This window comes from Tamandua tetradactyla, chromosome 9, assembly GCF_023851605.1.
Source record: "Tamandua tetradactyla isolate mTamTet1 chromosome 9, mTamTet1.pri, whole genome shotgun sequence".
Classification (NCBI taxonomy): domain Eukaryota; kingdom Metazoa; phylum Chordata; class Mammalia; order Pilosa; family Myrmecophagidae; genus Tamandua; species Tamandua tetradactyla.
The window spans coordinates 15,998,840-16,003,546 of NC_135335.1; the positions used below are offsets into that span (position 1 = coordinate 15,998,840).

A 4,707-nucleotide genomic window follows, 5' to 3' on the forward strand; every position below is an offset into this window, starting at 1 on the left:
CATCCAAAAGTGAATGGGTCAGCAAAATGAGTCCATGCACACAACAGAATGTCGTTGGCCATGAGAAAAGATGAAGTGATGAGATGTGCTACGACATGGAAAAATCCTGACATATCATGTTCAGTGTGACAAGGAAGACACATAGGGACAAAAACGCTATGATACTTGTAAGTGTTTACTAGAAATGGTAAATTCACAGAGATAACAGATTCCAGATGACCGGGGGAGGGTGTGATGGTGGGATGGAGAAGGGAGGATATTTGCAAATTTAAAAAAAAAATTAAGTTGATAAATCCGTTCCATGTTCACTTAACATTTCTTTGTGGGCAGAACCTATTTATTGAGAATTAAAAGTGAAATAGAAATGAAAGTAATCAGTATCACTAGGGTAAAACACCCTATTCCCCCTCTTTCTTCTGTACTGTACCAGGTTTCAATAAATAGAGTTGCTATTCTCACTTGGGTGTAGACCTTATTCCCACCTCCATCCTCTGTGCTTTTCCATATATCAATAAAGAAGTTTCCATATATCAATGAAGAAGTTTCCCCATATATCAATAAAGCACCACACTCCATTAGCCAGCCCCAGCCTCCGCTATTAAACAGGGCGCTGTCCTGCCTCCAGGATATACACAATGTCACACAGTTACAGTCTTTACGCTCTGAGGGGACATCACTCTTGCCACCTGCCCATGCCCTTGCCTAAATAAATGTGTAAATACTGCCCAAAAGGGAAGCTGAAGCAGACAGCACCAGTGTGCCCACCGGTGCCTCTGAGAGGGGTCATCTGAGCCCCTGATGATAAAGAATGAATCCACCCCTCTAAATAGGGGCTGGGTGAGTCCCTTCTTCTAAGGTGACAAATTGGTAGTTCTGAGCATGAGAGTTTATGTGCTGAAGACTTCCATTTATTCCAAAAAGACAGATTATGCTCATTCTGTGGTGGGAGGAAGCCTACTGCTCATCCCCATTAATGCTTGAGGTGCACGTCAATAGCGATTCTACCTGGAGATTCAAAGGCCTGACGTCATCAAGCAGGTTTCTACAAGAGAATGTCCTGCCTTCTCTTTCTATACATTTTTTTTTCGGGTTTTTTTGTTTGTTTGTTCATTTATCAAACATTTTTTTCTATTTTTTATTTTTTTGTCTTTTTTTTCCTTTAAATTTTCTTAGAACTAAATATTCATAGCCGAGAAATGAAAGCATGGTCCTATCCTGGCCAAGGTAGCAAGGGGTCTAAGAGGCTGAAGGGAGACCCTGAGGGGCCCCACTTTGCTACTCCAGAGATAAAGGGTGTTAGGAAAGGGGGTCAGGAAAGGGGGTGGGGAAAGAGTGTTAGGCATAAAGTGGGGGGCCAGAGACAGGCTTAGATGAGCAGAACCTTCGCTTCTTCATACTTCTCAGCCTGGTAGAAGAAGGGGATGCAGGAATTATCGCCCAGGCCATGGTGATGCTGGGGGTATTGCGTCTCACGTAGCAGTTGCATTTTCTGCTGGGCAGTGGGAGTCTCGGGAAGAGTTTGGCCTTGGAGGGCCTCTCCCTGAACAGATCCCACATCATTTGCCAGGTGCCCCTCGGGAAGGTCCTGTCCATTGTCGGCTCCAAGCTCCTGGGGGGCTGGGGCCGCTGTTGTGTCCTGACCAGCAGGGTTCTGGGCAGCTGGCAGAAACATGCCGTGCTGTCCTTTGCCCTCACCGACAAGTGTTTTGTTGAGCTCCTGCATCTCGAGCAGTTTCCCCGTCGTGTCTTCCTGGTCATTTGCTGAGCAGCTAATGTCCTCCTTTACACGGTGATGCTCCTTCAGTACTGCCCTGTGATTTTGGTAGAGGGCAATGCACCCACCAGTTGTGTCTATCTCTCCAGATAGCTGCAGGCAGCGATGCTCCAGCTCTTCCATCCGATCCTTCAAATCTAGTTGATCTTGCATAATTTCAGCCAAGCAGTGCTGCAGCTTCTTCATAGCCCCTTGCAGAGCCTGATGAATGTCCCCTGATACACTTTCCCCACCGGTCCCGGAGGGAGGGGACGCCTCTGGCTCACACTGAGATGAGGTCACCTGACGAGCCAGGTGCCGGCAGCGTAGCTTTTGCTCCTTGAGCTGCCTGCGAAGACGTGCCTCCTGTTCTTTCGCACTAGCTAGGGCCGATTTCAAAGGTGCCACCATGGCCTCTCGACTGTCTAGGTCTTCAGGGATGCTCAGCTGTGGACGCTGCTCGTCTTCATCTGCTTGCTCGCTCTCTACGGCACTTCCTTCCCCAGGCAGGGTCATGAGGCCCAGCTGGGCCTGCAGTTGTTGGTTCTGTTGGGTGGCAGCGTCCAGGCGCTCCGGAGTCCCCTGCAATTCCTGGCACATCATCTCAGCCGTAGCCTTGCTCTGAACTTCCTCGTACTGCAGCTTTTCCACTCGCTGGGTCTGCAGCAGTAACTGCTTTTGCAGCATCTCCCTCTCGGTGGCTAGCTGCTGATAGGCAGCCACGAGCTGCCGACAGGCAACTATAGACTGCTGCAGGTGGCTGAGGTACTGGTCACGCTGGTCTTGCAAAGCCTGAGCCTCTTTGCTCTTGAATTCCATGGTCTCTTTGAGTTCTGCCAGGTGTTCCTGCAGCTCTCCCAGCTTCTTGGCCAGCTCTTTCTTAAGATACTGTTCTGAATGCAGGGCACTGGTCACCTCCATGTTTTCATTGCCCAGCCTGATCAAGCCAGTCTGCAGTTCTTCCAGCTGCTCCTTGAGCTCACGGTTTTGGGACAGAGCGCGTCTGATGGTGACGCGGTCACTCTCCATGGTCTCCAGGATGTGTTGGCGATGTGCCGCCTGCTCTTCCCAGAGCTTGGCTTCCCGCTCCAGCTGCAGCAGCCTTCAGCTCCTGCTCCTGATTCAGACGACTTAGGCCCTCATTGTCCTTCACCTGGGCCTGCAGCTGCCCTGCTAGGTGCTCTAGTTTCTTCTGCAGCTCGCTAGCCTCGGCTTGCAGCCGCTGTTCCATCTGGGAGGGCCCGGCTGGGGGCTTCTGGGGTGGGGTTGCCCGCTCCTCCGGGGTCTGCCGTAACTGCTGGTTGTCGTTAAGATGTCCAGGTTGCAGTGGTGGCGGTTTTGCAAGTTCTCTCATCTGCAGCTTCTTGTGCAGCTCGTCCATCCCTCGCTGCATGGCTGACTTTTCCATGAGCAGGACCCGAAGTTTCTCTTCTAATTCTGAGTTACGTTGCTTCAGGGCCTCATTGCTTTTGCTTTGTGTCCAGAGCTCTCCTCTCAGGTTCTCATGTTCTTCAGTTAGCTCTTGGCTGGTCTTGTGTGCCTGCTTCTGCTGAGCAGAGACAGCACACAGTGTCTGCTCCAGCTCACTTACCCGTCGCCTTGAAGACTGCAAACGATTTCCAAGATCCTCTGCCTCTCCTGCTTTCTGTCTGAGAGCCTGTTGAGTGTGCATAAGGGCTGTGTGTAACTCAGAGTTCTCAGACGCTGGCGTCCCAATTGTCTGAGTGTGTTCTTGCAGCTGTTGAATTAGAGCTCCTTGCTCCTTGATGAGGTTTTGTTCGAACTCTTGTTTGACGATCTCCAGTTGATCCAAAGCATCTTGTTTTTCTTGGTTCAACTCTTGTATCTTCTTTGTGAGTTGATTGTGTGTAGGACTGCTGGACTCCAGGCCTGGTGATAGGTCTTGGTATCGGCTCTCCAGATTCTTCATGTTGGATGAGGACTCAGGCAGGAGCCCGTGAAGGGGTCGTGAAACCTGTTGCAGGCTCTCAGTAGATGACACGGTCTTGCTTTCCCCCGAGGGAAGAGGACTACTTTCGGCATCATAGTTCTCAGGTGATGCCATGCCACTAGTACATGGAGAACTAGCACAGGCGAGATGGGCACTGGCAGGAGGGGTGGTGTCATCGGCAGGTGAAGCAGGAGTGGCGCTGTCTTTGGGCGCATCCTCGGGCGAGTGGCCACCAGATGTTGGTGTTGCAGGGCCAACTTTGGCCTTTTTTTTCTTCTTGGCTCTTGGTGGAACGGGGAGATTGTTTCTCAGCTGAAATTCACGTAACATTTTTCTGGCCCTAGCCAACTTCTGCTGTCGGGTTTCTTCCGACATCTCGGGAAGGGGAGTCGCGCGGAACTCTTTTCCGAGCGCCGCCAATTTCTGCCGTCGGGCTTCTTCCGACATCTCGGACAGGGGAAAGGGTCTTGGGAGCTCCATCATCTAATCCAGCAACCACTGTGGACTTGCATCCACTAGCTACGGCAGCGATGTGGCACTGAGCCAGGGGAGGGAGGGACCAGGGGGGTGCTAGGCAGCATGGAATGTGGGCGTGGCCTCACTCTCCCAGCCTATTGGGCGATGAGAAGATGGATAGGGAAAGGGGGCGGGGCCTGGAGTGTGAGCTCACAATGAAGGCCACCTGCAGAGTCGTCTCCGCCCACTGTGGGGTGAGGGCTGGGACCCTTGTCTCTGCACACCTGAGGGGTGGGGCCAATAGCTGTTACCTCCCACCCCAGTGGCGGGGCACAATCGCTCCCTCCTCCCATTCCTGGGTGGGCTCCCCTCAGGATGGTTTCAGTCTCCATCTTGGCGGCTCTTCATTTCCCATGCTGGGTGTCAGTTTCTCCACAGACCTGAGGCCCTTCTCTGCCTCTCTCCCTGGACCCTCCTCCACCTCAGACTTGCCCGAGATGGGGACCACGTCCTGGATCCGGAGGTAGGCGGTGATCGAGAGAGGGGA

General features: G+C 52.2%; 1 pseudogene; it reads right to left on the reverse strand.

The window, feature by feature from the left end:
* Positions 1–861: 861 nt before the first annotated feature.
* LOC143646788 (golgin subfamily A member 2 pseudogene) lies at positions 862–4,434 on the reverse strand (annotated as a pseudogene).
* Between the last annotated feature and the right edge of the window lie 273 nt (positions 4,435–4,707).